General features: G+C 43.2%; 1 long non-coding RNA gene across 1 annotated transcript; it reads left to right on the plus strand.

Moving 5' to 3' along the window:
• The first annotated feature begins 5739 nt into the window (after positions 1-5739).
• Positions 5740-14529, plus strand: LOC116727733 (uncharacterized). Its single transcript, XR_004340845.1, has 3 exons — positions 5740-5762; positions 6557-6559; positions 14476-14529. It is a non-coding gene; the product is annotated as an uncharacterized LOC116727733 (long non-coding RNA).
• Positions 14530-22129: the final 7600 nt, after the last annotated feature.

Consider the following 22129-nt stretch of genomic DNA (forward strand, 5'->3'; position numbering starts at 1 on the left):
TGGATGGTTGCTCATACTGGAACTGATGCATTCATCTAATCAAGAAATATGTCTTGATGATGCATTCTTTTGGTTCCACAAACCCCGAGATACATAAACCGTAGTGTGTTTCTCACCATACTTTTTCTTTTCATTCAACTTTCTATGAATATGCTATAACTTTTTCACTCTATTCAAATTTTCTGACACACTGAGTTTTGGGTTTTAATTGAAATTTGTGTAAGTCATAACTTTCAAAATTACACAAAAAAGTCTTGGAGTATTTTTGCTCTATGTGTAATGAATCTGAGTTTTGCTTTCTGACAAAATTGGGCTCAAAAATCAGGAGGTACATGTAGCTATATATTTTGACCGTTTTAATGCGAGTCGCAGCATATTTGTGGGTAAACAGATATGCCGCTTACTCACAGCAGAATATCTGTCAAATATTCCTGTAAGATATGTCATTCTGCTCAGTAATTTCAAACTCACCATCATAGGTGGACAGCAAATAGCAAAATATATGAATGCAACAAGACATCCAGTCACCACGTCCAGACAAGGATGTTCATAGCACTTATTTTTAGAGGTCAAAATTCTTATAATCAGCTAAAACTGCAGTATGTACATTTCACAAAAATATGTTGTTTTTTTTCATATTTGCTAAAACTGTCACCATGTCGTGACATTGTAAGACAGACAATCTGTGAAGAGATGGAGTTCCTTCACCTCCTCCCTGACCTGGTACTGCCGATTACAGAAATGCGCCGCTCCCGACCAAAAACAACCAATCAGAGCCAGGAGGAGGGACTTAGAGCTGTCAATCAACCTCCTGAACCTGCTGATAAAAGTGCGAATGGCGGAGGAACAAATTGCCGTTACAGGAAAACCGGTAGTCCGCTGTCATTGTTGCTATGCTAACTAGCCTTAGCGTTCATGGCAAGCTAAGTTGTGATGAACCAACTGTAGTGTAGCAGAGTGAAAGGAGGAAGGTGTGAGTAACACGTGAGGAAGATAGACAGTGCTAAGACCCTCCTCCTGGCTCTGATTGGTTGTTTCCGTGATGCGGTGCAGCAGATCCATAGAGAGAAGGCAGAAGAGCAAAAAAATTTTTCACAGATTATTTATCTCGTATTACACCAACATGACGTAGTGACAGTCTCAACAAAACATGTTAAAAACATATCTTTTCAAATAGAAGTTATATACTGTCACGTCTAATAATTCTTCACACATACAAATTTGATTTTTTTTATTTCTTTCAAGATTAAGATTGTAATATATTAAAGCGACTGAGAGCATGCAGAGCGTCCAGTCACCATCGTGCTTGTGTTAGCTAAAAGATTAGCAGAAGGGAAAAATGGTAAGGAAGAAGATGAGAGACGGAGGAGAAATCTGTTACAGTGACAAGACGCCTATAAAGCCGGAGGCCTCTGGGGACGCACTCCAAGTGCTTGGTGCTAAAATAAAATACAGAAGGAGGCTAGTGGAATGGATACAAGGAGACACATGTGACTAAATATAAAGGGAGCGGTAGGAGCCAAAATGTCAGCTGTGTATGTAAACACAGAGCCTTCAGAAATCTAACTTCCGGCCCCCGAAAAGCAAATGTAGAGTTTCAGAGTGTGAATGCATATGCTCAGAGACCGATCACTTCTGTTGTACACCGATCGACGTATGGGGGGCATGTGTTCTCCCCTTCCCGCCCCCTGACTTCTGAGTGCTACCAGGATGAGTGTGTTCCAGATGTATGTCAGCTCCGATCACTCAGAGGAGACTGGGGGGAGGGGGGCAAGGCGGGGTGGATGTGGCGGGGGGCAGCAGCCGACATCGACATCAGTCTGGGATGTCGATGGGGACTGCATCTCAGACAAGAGAGGTGAGGAAAAACAAGGGCTGCAGAGTTTCAGGAAGGAGGTGACAGACGACAGCGGCGGAAGGAGTTCGCTGGGGAGGGAGGGAAAGAATTACCGGAGCTGCTGGCTAATATTCATCCATCTCTTCTCTTTTTACAGCGCAAAAGAATTCATACCCCTCGTCCAATTGGGATTTCATGTGACAGACCAACACAAAGTAGAGCAACGCTGTGTGTAAGTAAAACAATACATGATTCTCAGATTTGTATGCACCTAAAAACCTGAACACTGCGCATCATCGACCCATATCCTGATACCTACAAATAAAATCACCAATGAAAAAAGAAATCAATAAAATACAACTATCTGCCTTCAGAGGGCCACTAAATCAGGGGGTCTCCAAGCTTTCTCGCACTGTTATCACCTTTATGAAGGACAAATGATAAAAATAATATAATGTGTAAAGTAAGATACATATTAAAGGAAGAGGTAAGGTCAAATAAGTTCATACTTCTGCCCTGCTCCTTTTTAAACAGAGTTACCAAAATATTTATCATGGTATTTGAATGTGAATGTGTTTGAAAATCTAAGCTAAACAAAAACTAAGTTAAGCTAAATTAAACTAAATTAATCTAAGCTACATTGATGTAATCTTATCTAAGATAAGGTAAGATAAACTAAACTAAACTAAGCTTTATAGACTGACTGCAGAGTCAGACTCTTACTGGTTCCATTTTTTACCATGGAAAGCCATTTTGGACATAAGTTGTGCGTCTCTGTGTCCACCTGATGTCAGATTAAGAAATATCACCCAGTGAATCTTCAATTTACTGCCTTTGCACCGTACTATGCATATATGATTAAAAATGATGACTTTGAATAAAGGTATTCATTTATTTTTTCTCTCCTGCCATGTCGTTGTGCTAAAAGCTAAAGGACCGGTAAGCAGAGTCAACTAGTGTAATGTAACCCCTGCAGGTGTTCCATGAAAAACATGGAAGTGGCAGTATCGCGCCGAGGGAAATTTTTCTTGGGATAGGGCAAAAAACAGCCACTTAGAAAACATGTGCTAAACACAAGGCTCTAGGGCCAAATCCGGCCCACCATTGTTTGTTTTGTGGTCCTCTGTGGCTTAAATATTTTTTCACCAATCAAATCATATCAGTTTTTCCTGTGTACTGCCAAATCACCTCAATATGAAAATCTGTTCCCTATTATCTAACCTTAAGAAGCGCTCACTGAATGCAGAGACTGCTATTTATTAATATGTGAACAGTCTGCTAATGGGTTTTTATCAATACAACGAGGACATTTATGATCGTGATTTGGCCCAAAGTGGAGATGAGTTTGACACTCCTGGCTCAGACTGTGGTGAAGGTTCCTCCTCCACCTGGAGGACACAACCACATATACAAGGACATTGTTCGGATCACAGCATACTGATGAATGGCAGACTCTTCAGATTTTTATTGGTCTCATTTTCCTTTTGCATCATAAGTCTGTGCCCCGTTGTGTTGATGTATCACTTAAAATCCCAGTTATTTACTCACAGGTTTTTGGTTTTAATGTGACAAAATGTTCACTCCTGAATGCCTTTCCGAGTTATGTTATGTATTTTTATTTCCGGCCTCTCCATATTTCTTCCTCTCTATGTCTCTCTCTCTCCCTGCCCCACCCATGTGTACTTTGACACCTCACTCCCACTCAGCGTGACGAAGCCCCTCCGCAACCCCCCCCAAGCCTCTAACGTCCTAGACCTCAGTCATGTGACATTGACCTGTTATGTTTTACAAGGCCTCAGTGCAGCGAGGGGGCCTCCGAGGAAAAGGGTTGAGTTCACCAGCGGCAGGAAACAAAGCAGAACTCGGAGGGGAGAGCTGTCTGTCTGTGTGTGCCTCATTGCGGGGCTGTGCGTGTGTGTGTGTGTGTGGGTGGGGGATCAGGAAGCAGTATTTCAAGGGATGGAACTCCACCATAAAAACTTTGACATCAAGCAGTGTGTGTAGTTTTCCAGCAAAGCCACATTTGGCGCGTGCTGTATTGTGGTCTGTAGGAGATGAAAAAAAAATATTTGATCAAAGAAACTTTGATCAAAACCCTGGTTTTTTCCACCTGGCTGGTGTTGATTTTTCAACTCTTATTGACATGCTTGGATGAGCTGAACTTTAATCTCCACCTTCCTTCACCCTCCACCTCCTTTTCTCTCTCCCCCCTTGCATTAAATCTCATGCATCTGAAGCTCATATACCACCCCAGCCCCCCGCCCCCAAACCCTTTCCCCTCCTTGACTCTCGTTTATTCCCAAATGAGTTGACCTTCACCGTTGCTGGGCTCCGCACGGCCATAAGTCTGCCCTCGCCTGCTCTGCCGCCTTAATCTATGGCTGCAGACGCTGACGTATCCTGTTGCTCCCCTCCTCTGCGCCCCGCCAGTCCGCAAGTGCACACATGCACACAAAAGAGACTTCACATAGAAGAGAGTGTACATGAGGGATGACCACAGGTACTTATGGGGCAAGTGCGGACACATGCAAATACACGCAGACTTGCACTCACACACGCACGCGCATATATCCATGTCGTTCCTGAGAGATTTTCGTCCATTAAACCAGAACAGCCCGGTCCGGTCTCTCAGATCGCTGCCGCCCCCCATTCCTTCTTTGTTCCCCCAAAATCAGGAACAGCTGTGCTCCTCCACAGTTGTAAGTCACTCACTCAGTGGAAATTTAAAAGCCATTAGGCGAGGCCCCTCTCCTCTTCCCCACCTCTTCATGTGAAGGGGTGTGTGTGCCTGTCTCTCTTTTCCGTCTCGCTTATCTAAATCTGCTCAGAGGGACACGGACACATTTATACGGACTCTTGTGTGTGCATGTTGGAAGTCTAAAATCACCTCCCCAAACCCCTCACTCCCTCCTTCCCTCATCCACTCCACCCAGCACAGCAGAGAGCCTCTTGAAGTGGCCTCTCTTATCGAATCACGGTGATCGCGGTTGAAACACCCCTAGTGAAGTGCAGACTCATCCCAGGCACTTCAGCTTCGCTTGCCCAGAAAACTTCCCCTTGTTTCAGCAAGCTGGAGGGGTGGTGGTGAGGTGGAGGAGGGGGGGCTCCCTGCAAGGGAGTTGGGCGGTCACATAAGGTTGTATTGTCTTTGAGCGTGGGACAACAAAAACGAGGCCCCGCTGAAATAGCTCGCTGCTTGTCCATTTTCTTGGCTGAGCCGGCGAATTACTATGCCAGGAAAGAACAACAAGCCTGAAGCCCTTTTTTATGTAGGGCCACTGCATGGATACATGCACAGCTGCACACTCTGACATGCAGATGTTCAAGGAGACACAGAGACAAGGGGGTAAGTAGAAGATAACAGAAAGACGGGGGAGACCATAACTTGAAAAGGTAGACGTTCTGATGTCAGGAGTCAGATCTATGATTCCTTTGGCTGTTTGTCTTTTGTAACCCCCTCCTAACCTACTGCTCCTCAACCCCTCTGCTCTATCTCCTGTGGAGATCTCTCATTTCCTGCAGGCCCGATGTTGATTTCATACTGGAGCTCAGGGCTTAAGAGTGGGAGTCTACAAGATTGGTGATGGGGTGTGGGGGAGGTAAGGGGCTGATTGGGTTCAGGCCAAACACAACTCTTACCTCCACCTCTCTCAACTGCTTTGTGCTGATGCTTTTAAATCTTAAAATCACTTGCCCTTTTTTCCGCCCAAGAAGACTGGGTCGCTCCAAGACTTCCAAGGTGTTTCATGATATAGTGGATCATGATAAATCTACGTAAAAAACTAGTTGGTTATTGATTTATTTCCACAGGTTGGTCTTACTAGTTGTGTTTTCATCACAAGACAAAACTATTAATATTCTGCTAATGTGTAGAAAGCACAGTGGCAGTGTGTCTATTAAATGAGAAACACAATTAAAACCACACGTGAATAAGTTTGTTCACGTGAGAAGTCACTAAAAACATGCTGCGACATCATCCTCCAGGAGAAAGTTGTCTTCTTTGTGGTTTCTGCCAGTGGCAACATCTGGTTGTTGCTCATGTGACTCATCTGATGCGAAAAAAGAGTTTCTATTGTAGTTTTGTGAAATAAACTAATTTTGATATGGCCGAAAAACCACCTCATCTTATAGCACCAAATCCTTTCATCAAAAAAATTTGGTTGTTTCAAAATTGACACGTTTCCATTTAGCAATTTTATCTCTCAAAATGTCGTTATGCAATTCTGTGGTCACTGGAAACACAGCTACTAAGATCAAATACAGAAAACTCCTGATATTCGTTGGGGTTGAAGGCACAACCGACAGCCAATACCCGAGATTTGAGGTTCTCTCTAAAAATGCTTAGTGCCGCCTGACATAATAGTTCAAACACCAAATATACCTTAATATGCATTGAAAAAATATACAAAATAAAAAGTTCAACAAGTCTTAAATCGTATTGGTGCTCACCTGGTCCATGCTCATAATGCTCTCATCACTCGCAGTGGGAACTATCTCGACACAACCGCAGAAGCCAACATCAACAATCAACCATATCTCCAACCTTTGGAGTACAGCCAATCGGCAACAAGGAAATTGAGTTGTAGTGTGTTTGTAGTGAACACATTACAAATTTTAGTCAGTGTAGTGTAGTTTTCAAGTGTTTATTGAACAGAATATCGCATATTTTTGTCACCCATTTCCTCATAGAACAATAAAGGGTTTAAAAGCTCATATTAGCTGGTTTATTAGTCAGGCTGTCTGTAGGCCACTTACGGCCTCAAACCTTCCAGTATGCTTTACTGACCGATAAATTTGTTTCATGACAAAAAAGCTTGCCACCTGTACCTGCTCATTAGGGTCAAAATAATATCCATCCATCCATTTTCTGTTCACCCTTGTCCCTAATGGGGTCGGGAGGGTTGCTGGTGCCTATCTCCAGCTACGTTCCAGGCGGGAGGCGGGGTTCACCCTGGACAGGTCGCCAGTCTGTCGCAGGGCAACACAAAGACATACAGGACAAACAACCATGCACACACACTCACCCCTAGGGAGAATTTAAAGAGACCAATTAACCTAACAGTCATGTTTTTGGACTGTGGGAGGAAGCCGGAGTACCCGGAGAGAACCCACGCATGCACAGGGAGAACATGCAAACTCCATGCAGAAAGACCCCGGCCGGGAATCGAACCCAGGACCTTCTTGCTGCAAGGCAACAGTGCTACCAACTGCGCCACTGTGCAGCCCGTCAAAATAATAATAAATAAAAAAATAGTCTGCGCATCAGTGCACTATCTGACTGGCCAAAATTATCACTGGCATGCAGAGTGTGAAGGCATGGCAGTTGAAATATGATGTCCTGCTGAGTATTCCCTCCAAGCGGTGCCTTGTGATTCTGATACTGCACTCACTGACGATGCAACGACAACTGCAATTCAGCGTAGTGTGCTGCTCAGTCACAACAGCAATTATATTCCCATCCAAAAGGTGGTGCCAAATACACAGCACGACTCAGGGCATCGACAGAAGAAGAACAGCATTTGGATAATGTATCTCCCAGGAATACAAAGATAGGAAAACTTGATATCACGGTGAGAAATGACTTTATTCTTTCCCTTAAGTTTTTTCCCCCTTCTTCTTCTCCTGTAGTTTCAACTATGTCTTTGTTTTAATAGTTTGGTTTAATTAAGGCAAATAGAGTATGAAGAAATACTTGTGCTTGTCGTCATGGTACACAGACTTACTGTACGTTCAAGGATATGGGGAGGAATGGACCTTACCAAGCTCCGCCCACAACCGACCCACGTGACCGCAAGTCTCACAAACAAAGCCTCGCGCGCGTTGTTTCTATGTAAACATGACTCGATTAGTGCATCATTTCTACCGGATTTTCACAATATATCAGCTACTACAATTCTAACAAGAACTAACAAGTTCATGTCATCATCTGGGAGGAGGTTACTGGTTTCTCAGTCACAAACTGGTCGCAAACCTGAGGCCAGCAGGTGTTAGTCAGTTATGGTAGATCTGAAATTTGGTTTGATGACGTCAATATGAGAAGCTACAGACTGATAGGAGGAACCAAAGAGCTCTGTAAAGGTAAAGGCAAATCTTCTGAAATTGGGATATAATTAATTTAATTTCACATAATTATCGCGGTAGAAGCCATTTGTTTGTTAAAATTTAATGAAATATATTTGTTCTATTTGATGTTTGTTGTGAATGACGTAAACTCACAAACGACGAGGTAATTAGTCCAACGTTTAGAAACTACAGCGGCTGTAACGCGCCACATCAAAGGTAAACAAAGGTAAAATAACCTGAACAGGTGATCAACTCAAAACCACTCCTACCTTTTTACTCTCTCTCTCTTTGTAGTTTAAACACACCTGTTATCGTGGCAACCGCCTGCGCCCCGCAAGACGAGCAAAGATTATGTTAAAAACATAACATTCAGTCCGTTACGATATCAAGTTTCCAGGCTTGATATTTATTTCTCGATTATTAATCAGCGCTTCCCTGAACACAGCGATGGTTGATTGACTACCTGTACTTGGTGCTAACGTGGCTAACACGAGTAACAGTTTAGTCCAAAGCCTTTTCTGCTAAAATAAAATCTTTAGTGTATGTCAGATACAGTACACATTGCATATTGATCTGTTTAGCTAACATAAGACTGTGTAGCAGACAGGCTTCAAGGTGTAGAAGTTGTATCAGTTCTGCCATTATGCTGTACTTAGCTAACGGGAAGCTAAGTGTGTTTGTGAGACGGCCACGCACGTGACCACGTAGAATGGGCATCAGCCAATGAAAAGCGACCCCTGTGGTAAGGTCCATGTCAAGGCTTTAACACACATGATCCTGCCAATTGTACTTCTGAAAACTTCACAAGAAATTAAATAGTGTATTAGCCTTATTTTAGCTAGCTGACCAGCAGCGCGCAGCAGATGCAGGGAGAGGGGATTACCCTATGCTCTATTCAGAAACTTTTTTTTGTATCAGAGGTGCTGTGGTGGCCACTGGAGGCCTTAGTTTTTGAGGCAGACGTTGCAGGTTCGATTGCCGGCCTGGTGATCTTTGCCGCACATCTTCCCTCTCTCTCTTTACCTACTTTTCTAGAATTGAAGAGCCAAAAAGAATAATTTTTTAAAAAGTTTTTTAAAAAATCCTGTCTCCAATACCTTCTCTGGATTCGTATTAAACCTACTTTAATCTCAAAGAACTGCATGACGGGAGTGTTAGTGGTTTTGAAACGTAACATTTTAAAAACTTAGATACAGGAAAGTGGGCCACGCCTACACCCTGGCATCAGTCTTAGTGTTCTGTTCACTGTATCATGTGTTTAAAATAAAAAAAATAAGATGAACTTTCAAAGTCCCTAAATAATCACTGACTGACACGTATCATGATTTTGACCTTTGTGGGTAAAGATAACACCTCGCCTGGCACAGGAAACAGTCTAGATGCTTCTATAAGCGGAAACTTAAACTTAGTTGAGGCTGATTCATTCGTTGCCACACAAAACCCCGAATGAATCATTTGATCTTTAAGTCGAAGCTAAACGTGACATCCATCCAGGATCCGCTTTGCGCTCTCCGTGTTTATCTGGCCAGGCTATAACCGGGGAAAAGGAAACGGCCTGAATAAAAAAGGGGGAAGTTCAAGCCCCGCACGTTGCTGGCGCACACAGACAGCGGCAACATGCGCAATCTGATATGCGCGCGTGGCAGATTGTTTCACTCAGATAACTGCGGCACATGGACAATTTCTGCTCCTCACTTCCTTTCTCTCGTTGTTAGCATAGATGGCACCTTCTAGACATGAACAGCTGCAGCCCTCTGCTTTCACTTCCCCTTCTATGAAACCACACATGTATCTGTTACCACAACAAGTTCTCTAAATGTGGCCTCTAATACCCTCTGTGCCTCCACCATGGCGGCTCATGCACGCATGTGCTGCCATGCATTCTTACATAAATAAATATAGAGAACATGGCTGCCACTGTGGCTCAAATGAAAGCAGTCTGGGAGGTGACTGCAATCTGCGAGGTTGTCCCATGTGTTCATTGTTGCAATTTAATGATGTTTCCAGACCAGTGAGTGTGCAGTGGCGAGGAGAGGGGGGCGAAGGGGAAGAGATATATTTTTTTGTATGTGCAGCGCTTCCTGTATGCAGGTTTCTTAATATTAGATGGTAGATTTCCATGTTTGCATAACATACGGACTGAACGCTGAAACACTCGAGGCAGCACAGACATGCATGCACACACTGACACAAACTGCAGCATTGCGTGACTGAGGCTTCACACTCTCTCTCTTTCACTCAATGAAAGCATGAAAAAAAACCTCACTCACAGTAACGTGAGAACTCTGTCTCTCTCTCTCTCTCTTGCTCCCTCTTTCTCTCCCTCTGTCTGTGTGTGTGTTTGTGTTTTTGGCATTTATCACCTTCTGAGGCCCATTTCACCAACCAATGCTACATTGTGAGCACCCAGCGCTTCTTATGGGCCCTAATCAATTAGTCAATCAAATCTTTATTTGTACAGCACTATTACACGCAGTGAAGTGACCAACGTGCTTCGCAGCTAAAATAGGCAAAATAGTGAAATGAAAAGAAATAGGAACACAATGTCACAAAACAAAAAAGGCAACAAAAGCTAACGAAATAGTAACGTAACCAGCCTAATTCTCCCTAGCGCCGTAGAATGGAAAGCCAAGGAAAACAAATGAGTTTTAAAGAGATTTAAATTCACTGAAGCTACTGGCGGACCTCAAGGAAACTGAAAGACTGCTCCACAATTTAGAGAAATAAAAAACAGCTCAAAAAAGCTTGATCTCTTTTACTCACCAGCTTAGTCTTTGGAACAACTAAAAGCATTTGGTTTTCAGATCTTAGCAACCTACAAGGACTGAGTTTATGTAAAAGATCAGTGAGGTAAGACAGTGCCAGACCATTTAATAATTCAAAATCCAAAAGTAGAATCTTGAAAGTTATTCTAAAAGAAACAGCCGGCCAGGGAAGAGAGGATAGAATAGGGCTGATATGCTCTGGTCGTCTTTTCCCAGTTAGCAGGCTCATAGCAGCACACTGGACAAGTTGAGGACAACCGAGAAGGTTTCTGGCTGATCCCACTGTAAAGGGAATTGCAGTAGTCCAGTCTAGTAGTAATAAAAGCACAAACGACTCTTTCAAGAGCAGTTTGAGGAAGATATGGCCTAATTTTGTTGGTCAAAATCAAATGATAAAAGTTAGACTGGACTACTGAACTAACCTGCTTGGCAAACTTGAGCTCAGCGTTAAAGATGACTCAGAGAGTCAAGAGGGCCAACAGTTCTGTTTACAAAGAAAACCACTTTGGTTTTCTTGACATTTAGACACAAGTACTTCAACGTCACCCACATGAAGTTTAGCAGATTTTCAACTGCCTGATCACCTTATGAAGGTAGATAGGCTGTGTGTGTGCGGGCGCGTGGGCGTGTGTGTGTTGTACATGCGTTCTCTGACACAGACTTCCTATGTCTTTGTTTGGTATCTGTCTTTTGTCATTTCCATGTCTACTATATATGCCTGTGCAGAAATAGACTGAGCCTCATGTGCCCACTTTACACACTGGTGGAGGCAGTGTAGCTCACGCCAGAGAGAACCCACCTATGTTTGCATTGTGTACACACATGCTGCTCCACGTTCACACTTGAAGGCCTTTATTTGTGAATGAACTCATTGACACATCAGCTCAGCCCTTTCTTTTTTCTTTTTCCTCCTTCCTTCCACTGGGAATCTGGTGAAATCATTGCGATTTGAAGGCGTAAGCTTGCAGTCATTAACAATGCCTCTCTAGCTATTCCTGCTGAGTGTCCTGAGTGCTAAAAGGAAAGGCTCCTGTTGGCTTGCATGTTCAATTTGATACCAAAGCAATCTCGTATGATCTTGTCCACAGAATGAAAAAGAGTGTGTTTTGGGCGCCCAGGTGGCTGATTGAGCTGTTCCCAGGAACGGCCTGTGACAGTGTGCCATCCTGTGCCAAGGTGTTGCCATTTCCCAGGCTTCAGTAATGGATGCTTTCAGTCCCTGTAAAGCGTGTCCAATTACCCTGCCACGGAGTGAGCTCATGGTACCAGGCGCATGGCAAAAGACGCGGGGTTAAGTGGGTCAGTTGATAAGGATCTATAGACGTGCTTTTCCAGACACACGTGCGCAAGCCATTGGAACCTTAATGATTTGCATGCGCTCGGATTCATACTATTCTTGAGTCAGTTGGACCAATCAGAGGAATGTTGGGTTTTTTATAGGGTGGTAATAATGTACTGGTTGTCAACTGAAGGAAATAGTTCAGAGTGTTTTTTTTACCTGGAGTTCAGTCCTTTTTTGGTGTTATGTATTCAGCAAGCATCTTTGCTGTGTTGTCTGTATACAGTTTTACAGTGTAACTGTACTGTACTGTATATATATATACAGTACAGACCAAAAGTTTGGACACAACTGTGTGTCCAAACTTTTGGTCTGTACTGTATATCTGCAGTTCTCCATTGTTTTCAGCTTTATCGCCTTAGTATTAGTTTCTGCTACAAACCATGTTCGTTTAGCGGTGTAGCGTTAGCAGAACTACTGTTTAGGATTAGAGTTCTAAGGATTTAGTTTTGCTAACTAAAACTAACATTTTAGTTAGCAGTCTATGAGTGCGTATGAAGGGGTGAATGACTGACCGTATTGTAAAGTGTCCTTGATTAGTAGAGAGCTATAAAAGTGCAGACGATTTGCGACTGATATCCATTTCAGACACATTCCATTTTATTTACAAACCACTGAGGGAACCTGAACGCATAAAAAGCCCCTCACACATAAACATGTCTTTAATTAAAAAGAAGACAAGGGAAGGGAGAAGGTAAAGTTAAGGCCTGCTTTCGAATCCCATTAAAAGACTCCAAATTTAGTATTATGGGAACAGTCTGTCATCACATATCCAAAAAAAAAAAAAAAAAGTGAGCATAAAACATTTCTGTAACCAAGTATGTTCACACAATTACCTTAACTGTGTGTTTCACCTAATTTAGGTGTCACATGAGTTCGCGATGCGGAAACCAGATGAAGCCAGATTTTAATGACGCAGGCAGCTGATGGCTTTCTTCTTTATTCACTCTTCAGCTTTTAAAGATCCCGTTTCATGATAGGCGCGTTTCTTCGACTCCGTTCACATGCAGTCGACGCGATTCCGCCTTCACAAAATTTTTGGATCCTCGCTAGATATTCTTAGTCATTTACTGGAAGCAGTACCATATGTGCATCTGTGCACGTCGATATATCAAAACACACACTTTCTGCTTGTCTTTTTTTCCCCCCCCTTTCTGTTTTCTTTGGAGAGAGTTGTATTGGGAGGGAAGGCTGTGGTGGAGATTTGCCAGCTGTGAGGAATCCGTTTCACGACTGTAAACACGGTCTGTGACACCCTCCCCCCTACACCGCTACGCCTCCCTCTCCCACCACCACTACCCCTCTAAGCCTAAACCTAATTTCTGAAAAGTGTGTTTTTTGAAATGCTTCAGCTCATGGGTGTGCCCCCCAAACCTCTACAACCTACCTACCCTCTAAAGCACCACTACCAAACATCCTACCCACTTTAACCCCCCGCTCCCTTTTCCTTTTTGTGTTTCCTGTTGAGCTGGCTAGACTCCTTTGACAGATTTACAACTCGGGGGTCAAAGTTTTCCGACGGCAGCAGATAAATCTTACACCACCGCCCCCGCTCGCTTCTCCCTCACCTGATAAAAAGACACACAGTCATGAACAGCCATGCTGCGCTGCCCCCACCGTTGGCACACCACCTACCGCCTCACCCCACAACCTTTCATGTGTAATTTGCCTCTCTCTTTTTTTTTTCCTAATGAAAATTAAAGTCTTTGCTTCTCTGCATAAGTATGTGGGGAATGACTCCTGTGTTCATGTGCTGTAACAGCGTAGTGTGTTTGTGCGGAGGGGGGTGTAGGCGTGTGTGTGTGTTCAAGTCCCAGTTTTGTGGTTCAGAGAACCATGGAGGCAGGCTCCAGTTGTTTCTGGGGGTAGGTCCAGTCCGCTCATTCTTCTTTCAGTAATTTCTATGTTTTGGTCCCAGTGTGACACTCTCTCTGTTTTTATCTCCTCTCCAAGTAGATAAAAGGAGCAGGGGTGTGCTTTATTCCTTACAGCATCAGCGGTACTTCTCCTTACTTTTGTTCTGACCCACAAGCTTAAAACACACACACACGCACACACAGCTCCGGGGGCCAGGTTTTCCCCACTCTGTCCTTTCCCCGGGTCCTTATCTGCTCTGATCTCTCCTGCAGAGGGGGAGGCGTGTATATCATGGTTCACAATCTGCAGCCAGAGCCCTTAAAACCTCTTTCAGCCAGGCTAATAAAACATACACATTACTGTACTTTGGTCTGCTTTCTCCCTTTCATTTCCCCTCCCCGTGAGAAAGCAGCAGATTTTTAGGCCTGTTTGGATTGGTGGAAGACACAAGGAGCTGTGCTAGCTTGCATATTGATGGTCAGTGTCTCAGTTACCAAAAAGTAAAGATGACACTCTATCTGTGTTTCCTTTGCAGACGTGTGTGAGTCTTTGTAGATACGCTGCTAATGTTGGACAAACACAACTTTGCATTTGCTGTGTTTCCGTTAAATAAGAACAAGTTTGTTCACGTGAGAAGTCATTACAAAACATGCTGCGCCATCATCCTCCAACTACTTCCTGTTGTCGTCTTCTGTAGTTTGCGCCAGCGGCAGCATCCGATTGTTGATCATGTGGAAAAAGTGCTTCCATTGCAGTTTTGCGTAGTAAGCCAATATCAGTACGACTAAAAAAACCCTTCGTCCTAGTGCCAAAACTTTTTGACTTCTTTTTTTTTACTTGTCGTGTTTTCATTGAGCAAATTTATTTTCAAAATGTCAAATCGCGCAATTATATGGTCAACGGAAACACAACCTCTGATCTTCGGCATTCAAATGAGACCCTGAAAAAACTAAAGTACTGCAGGAGTTCCGAGGAAAAAGAGAAGGACCACTGTGCATTGATTTGGAAGCCCAAAAGATTTAAATACCTGTTGCTAAATTCCCCTTCACACCAGATGAAGACTGCCCTACAAAGTAAAAAGTTCTGCCAGTACACGGATGCTCCTTGTGGGTTTCCAGCGATGTCTTCTAGTGTGGAAATTGCTTGGCACTTATAGAGCTACTGCAGGTTGATGGTGGCTTTTTATTACGGAGGTAGCAGCACCTGGTGATCCTGGGTATAGTACGATGACACCAGTGGTAGTGTCTCCATTATGTAGGGCGTGATCGGAACCCCTCACCACGCCGTTGAGCCAACAGGGTTCCAAGCAAGTCCATGGAACAATCTTGACTTGGTAATTGTGTTCCCCCTTTGCCCTTGCTGCAAACATTTTGGCTGTGCAACTCTCTGACAAAACTTTCACCACATGGTTCTATGATCAACCCGTCCTCAGTGGGGCCAATAAATACTGCAGCAGATTGCATCTCATCCACAGATGAGGCGAGAGAGGCTGAGCTTTCAGCGATTCGTGCACAAACAACGCCGTCCTCTTGGAATATGTGTGCGTGATTTCTTCCGATTAGACTGGCCCAGGTATGCTGACCTTGCAAAGTATTTGTGCAGTCAGCATGCAGTTACCAATCGCTGTGAAACAAATTCCACCAGTGTAAAAAAAATAAAAACGTAAAATGTGGTTTCACAGTCGAGCCGAAACTGACAGTGGAAGTGTGGAAACCTGGACCCTTTCCAAAAGAATTTGAATATCATGGAATAGTTGATTAATTCCCATAATTCCATTCAAAAAGTTAAACGTTTGTAGGTTATAGATTCAGGGTCCACAGTTTAAAACGATTTCAAGTATTTGTTTGGTTATTTTTACATAATTTGGGCTTCCAGGTCATTAAACCCACAAAAACAGGAATTCAAAAAATTTGAATACTTTGAAGAAAGCTAAACTATGAAACTATAACTTTTTGAATGGAATTATGGGAATTAAACAACTTCTCCTTTTCCATGATATTCAAATGTTTTTGGGAAGAGTCTGTATATACATTGACAAATTCCTTAGTGCTACAGTATCAGCAGAACAAAATGACAGGATGTGATCTTCTAGCGCATTCCTGCATACTGTTTCAGTCAGAGGCGTAGTGAGAACTTGGTCACATGCTGAAGAATTGCGGTGGAAACTTTCTGTTGACAGATAGACCATGGTGAAGAAACAACTCACAGACATTAATCCGATTGGACGCAGGGCTGATGCTGGTCTCCATTTGTAAGCCAAACTTAAAATTCTTAGAATTTTCCAGACTGGGAGAAAAAAAAAACTGAAGTCATAATTAGAACTTTCCCATTTGGCTGTTTCTCAAACTGAAAATCCAAAATGGCTGCCACACATTGGACACATTATGATAGTTTGGAGGATGTTTCAAATCCAAACAGATGCATTGCTGTAAACCTGTATTCCTAATTGTCATTAGCCTTGTTATTGAGCGCAACAGCAAGTCCCACTGGGTTTTGAACCTGCAACCAGATCTCAGAAAGGCTGAACATAACTTTTTGACCTTATCTGAGTTGCGACTTTAAGATAAGTGAATTTCTCAAAGTTTCATTTTCAACCTGTGGAATGTTCTGGTCCCAATAAAAGATCAGATTAATTTCTGCTTCAATGTCATCAACTAGTCTCTCAACAATTTGCTATTTATTCTTATAACAAGAACTCATTCAAATAAAATAATTACCCAAAATATGAAGTACTGGTTCACTACGGCCCCATTTAAAAATAAACATGTTGGTCAAGTTTATGTAAGACTATCCAACGATTTGAAAGGCAAACGCCTTCAGGAGCCGCTAGAATCCTCTACAGTTGTGGTTCACCGTTTCAATGAACTGACTCGACCTCGGCCGATGAGCGAGCTGAAGAAAACATTTCATGCGTCATCGCCACAAATTCTGAGTCACAAGTTTGAAAATAAACATCGGCATGAGTTGGATGCATTTTGGAAACAAGCCCCGTGGACTAATGAGGCAAAGATGTCGTTAAATAAAACCTTTAAGACTGCGCCGTGCAGCGGAGGGCACCGCCACGCTCTCTGGCTTGCTTCGCAACCAGAAGCACGGAGAACAATCAGCCAGTGAAAGTGGAGTAGATTAAAGGAAGCAGCGCCAATTGTTAATAGAAAAGCAGGCTTTACCTTGTGCTCCGTTTCACCTTGCGAGCCTTGTAAATCAGCTTTGATTATTTTAATGTAATTTAAGATGTCCAGCGCAAACATGTCCTAAACATTACCTAACACACGCACACAAACACACGTCTGTTCTTCACATATTTTTGAATCGATGGGTGTGATTGATTTGGCTGCCGGCTGACAGCCGGGCCTGATCAATGTTGGATTTGGTGACGGCCACCGACCCTTCATCACTGTCGTTCGGAGTGGCCGTCCAAACAGAGCGTTACAGAGTCCTTCCATCTCTCCTGATAAATAGCTGTCTGTTTTATCACAGCGCCTCATTATGTCCGACATCAGGTTTGCCCAGCAAATGTCGTTCTTCAAACTGCGAGCAAAAGGAAGGAGGGCAGGTTAAATATTTATGCCGCTGCAGGCGCAAACTTACAAAACCTAAAGCTGTTGGCTGAAGTGATTGATGTTCCAACAAAGATGAAGTTATGGTTATGGTTTAAGTGTGGTGGTTTGGAGTAAAACAGAACCCTGCATGCTCTTTTCTGTAGGAAGCAGAAAAGAGCATGTAGGGTGATCTCAGTTTTAAGGATGCAACAAAAATCTTCATTGTGAAAGCAGATCTGACTAGAGAGCAAAGTTTGACAAGTCAATGAAGTCCAAGTCTTTTTTTTTAGCAAGTCACAAATAAGTCTCTTATCTTTCGTGTCAAGACTTGAGTCAAGTTTAAAGTAAGTGCTTGTAAGACTAACTGGAAACCACAATCAAGACATGCTTTATTTACTTTCAACTCAAATCCAAGTCCTACATTTTAATTGTCAAATAAACAAGTCGTTCAATCTGCAGCAGACAATGTAATGCAGCGTGTTGGTCACATGCTCATGACGCTATTAATAACACTATTAGTTTGAGCTTCAAACACGTCAGTCATCATCATCATCATAATTGTCATCATCTACATATAGAAAAACATAACTGTGAACTTATGACCTGGTCCTCTTAGCTAAACAGGAAGGGCGGTTAAGGGGAGCGTTAATCAGAGTCAACGGGTTCTTGATGACTCTGCAGAGATCCACAACTTCTGTTGCCAGAATAATTATTATTTTGTAATTGTATTTATTTGCAGTTTGCCTCACGTTAAGCATGTGAAACAGGATGTTCTGTTTAGAACCATCTGGCGGACATGCGAAACAGTTAACATGGCCCAGAGTTCACAGTTTACACGGTGGTGGCAGCATCACACTGTGGGGTGAATAGGGACATTTTTTTTGTAGCTGTAATTAAATTTTTTTGTGTAAAATACAAAGAGACTTAGTGATTGTAATTGCTAAAAAAAAAAAAAGGTGATTTTATTAAAGGGGGGCTTCATGCAAATGCACACCACACTTTTCAGATTTTTATTCGTAAACAGTTTTGAAAACCATAAATCATTTTTTCCACTTTGAGGTCACGCATTACTTTGTGTTGGTGTGTCGCTTTAAGTCCTAGTAAAACATATCGCAGTTTGTATTCGCAATGTGACAAAATGTAAAAAAATAAAAAATAAAAAAAAGAAATCAGGAGCAATTCACACTTTTACAAGGCAGTGCTAACAGCGAATCACTGTCTTCTCTGCGGCGCAGAAATGCTCTGCAGGTCTTAAAAACAGACCTCCTGTCACTATCTGTGAGAGCGGCCATACTTATGAGACGAAGGTGCGTGACAGCCCTGCAGCGAAGCCCAAATGAATCAACTGAGTCTTAAGAAAGACTCATGATGTTGAAACAAAGCTAAAACAAATCTAAAAGCATGAAAACAGTCAGCGAGAACACACCCAGTCCAAAGGTCACCCTGTTGCACAAACACACACACACACACGCGCACCCCCGCACACACACGGACTGCTGTCTTTGAACGCACCGTCAGTAGATCCAAGTTCTCCAAAGGCAAATCCAACTTTTATTTTCCCAAGAATACCTTTGTTCTAATGAGTGCTTACTAACCCTTTAACTGTCACCTTCAAAATGCTAAGTCGGTATGTAGATGAGGACACTGGTGTCAACGTGACAGTTAAGAGGTCAAAGGTAACTCCAAAGAAGAATTTAAGACGTTATTCCATTTTGAAAGCCACGCTCTAAAACGCAAGTTGCTCCTCGCAAAGATAAACGCGCTCATTTATGAGCGCACACTATCATCACAGGGAGGCGTATCAAATATTACAAAACATCACAAGGCTTGCGCAACACTCCGCGCGCCGTGGCGTATGCTCTATCATACAGTGATCCCCCCTCCCCCCCTCAATCCCTCCCACTACCCAACAACCTTCACACATCAGTGCCATGGGAATGAGTGATATGATGGCAAGTGAAGATGTGACAGAAAAAGGCTTCCTGACAGGGAAGAGGAGAGTTAAAACAGTAAAGAGGGAGGAGCGGAGGGGGACGCGGGGTGGAGTGGGACGGTCACAGGTCTCCGGGGAAATCTCATCGGAGCAAAGTGGGAGGGTTGTGGTGGTGGGGTGGAGGGGGTTTCCCACCGGAGTTAGCACATCAGAGGTGAGGGAGATTCGAGGATTAGCAAATGAACCGATGCGCCGTCCTCTCTTCAACTCTGTATTTACATCTCATGATCATCTTCTGCATGCTTGTTTTCATCGCCTCGGTAAAGTATTTACACCCCTTGGGTTTTCTCCACGTTCACTTCACGCCACAACTGCAAACTATAACGTATTTTTTGGGGACTTTATAGACCAATATAAAGTTCAGAGTTGCAAAGTGGAAGTAAAATTGTGCATAGGTTTCCCCCCCAAAAAATTGGAAATGGATTACCTACCCACACAATCATCCACACCTACAGACACACATACTTGTCTAATCTTCATAAACAACTCAAGCTCAGTCAGATGGGATGGAGAACATCCGTTAACAGGAAACTTCTCAAATTCTCAGTTAATTTAGATCTAGACTTTGATTAGACCATTCAGACACATGAATATGCTCTGCCCCAGTCTTCTGAATCAGAATGAGACTGAATATTTCTGCATCCTTGTATCATTTTGAATTGAATTTGAAATGTATTTAGTAAGAGACAGTGACAATAGTCAACATACATTAAAACAACCAAGCAAAAACAGCAGTCGTGTTTTTAAATCCGTTGTCGTTTAATGATTTGTTTATGTGGTTTGCACTTCAGGGCCACCTAACCCTATCCGATAAAATTCCAATAAAATACATTGAAGTTTGCGGTTGTAATATGATAAAATGTGGTAAAGAAAAAAAAGCTCCATGTCAAAAAAGACGCTGAATCTTAATAAATCTTTTTTACAGGGCCAGTCATCAAATGACTCATGTTCCAAAGCTTCTCCTTCCCTCTTTGACGTTGGTTTACTGGACTTGCTTCTCCTACTCAAAATCCCACCGTCCCTCATCTCCTTCCTTTCTCTCCGGTTCTGAGCATTTCTGTTTCCTCCCCTCCTCAGGGATAATAAGGAAGGGATAGACAGTCGAGGAAGTAGGACAGAAAGAAAGAGAGCTTACATAACACTCTAATCTGGTTGATTTTCTTTGGCTTCGCGCACCTTGTGTCACTCCAGTGGTCTTATGTTGGCCATAATATCAAGTGACAGGCCAGCTTTCCACTTCGACAAGCCTGTGTCTCTAAAGCAGCGAGCAAGAGGGAGGCCAGCACGAGAAAGAGAGGGATGTCTGAGAACGGGTAAAAGGAAGGCAAGGGAGATATTAAAAAATAATCAGATGTGAGCTTGCAGGAGGAGCAGATGAGGATATGAAGGCAAAGAAGATGAAACAGAAACAACACAGAGGGAAAAAAAGCCACGCCGTCCTGCGTCCGACGCTGCTCCTTCCACTGGGTCAGCTCCGCCCTCCAGCAGTGCAGAGGTCGGCTATTCTATACGAGCGATCCAGTGACCTTTGAGAGCAAACATTGATGTTAACTTTACTTGATTTGTTTGCTTGCTCGCTCCACCACAGCGGTGAGGGGAGATAGAGTGAGCCAGGATAGAGAGACAGAGAGTGGAGTGTGTTTTTCTGAAAGTAGGCCAGTCACTGTCTAGAAATGTGGACGCTCCCGTTTCAAGCCATTCCCCAGAGGAGGAAGCCTGACTGCCGTCTGCCCGCCCGCTCGCTCGGCCAGTTCACTGTCCGCTGTGCTGCTTTCACGGTCGTCATCTTTTACGTGTTTCAGATTAAAACCGTTCACAGCCAGGGAGATGACTGGAAGATGAGGTTTACTTACTTTAAAGGGCTGACTATTTCATGTGTTGCAAAAACCTCTAACCCTCCAGCAGTCTTAAGAAATCTATTGGACCCAGCGTCACACCGACCTCTCATGTGCTTTTATTAGTTTTTTGGTTTTTTTTGTGCGTGTGGTTTTGTGAACTGACGGTCTGACGGGAATATTAAGAAGTATTCACATCTGGCACATTTGGTCCACTTTAAATGGACCAGAGTTCTTTTCCATCATTGACTTTTTGTGCACTCTAGCGATCCCTGGTGTGGACCAAGCAACCTGACTGAGATCTCAGTCTGCTTCCGAATGAATTCTGGTGCTGTTAGCTTCTGGTGTGAATAGTTACTTCCAAAGTTATTTTTTTCCGGGTCTGTACTTTGTCCCCCGCATCATTTCTGTCCAATGATGCGGGAGCAATGATCGCAATTTGAATGCAAACTGCATCAAGAGAAAAACATAAAGTCCACTCTTGGCCCTGACCAAACAAAGGACTTCCCTGGTGTGAATACAGCCTTAGTTTAATATCCATTTATGACCAAGGTTTTCCTCTGGGATTTGAACCATTTCATGCTTGGACATTGCTTACGCTCCACATTCAGACCGTTCCAAAGTGCCACCCCACAAACTACAAACAGATCTACCAATTTCTGCTCACCGCTAAAGATTTCTTTTTTTTTAATGCCCAAAATTCACACAAGAATCAAATCTCCCTGGACCTGCTGAATAGAAGCACCCCCCACATTATGATGCTGCCACCACCATGTTTCACAGTGACACCTGTGTTTTACGCCAATCGTACTATTTTGCCTGTAAGCCAGCCAGAAAAAAGAAACATCTCCACCAGAGCGCCTTCTTCGACATGTTTAAGCATCAACTGCATCACTTG

Source organism: Xiphophorus hellerii, chromosome 10 (genome assembly GCF_003331165.1).
Source record: "Xiphophorus hellerii strain 12219 chromosome 10, Xiphophorus_hellerii-4.1, whole genome shotgun sequence".
In the NCBI taxonomy this organism is placed as follows: Eukaryota; Metazoa; Chordata; class Actinopteri; order Cyprinodontiformes; family Poeciliidae; genus Xiphophorus; species Xiphophorus hellerii.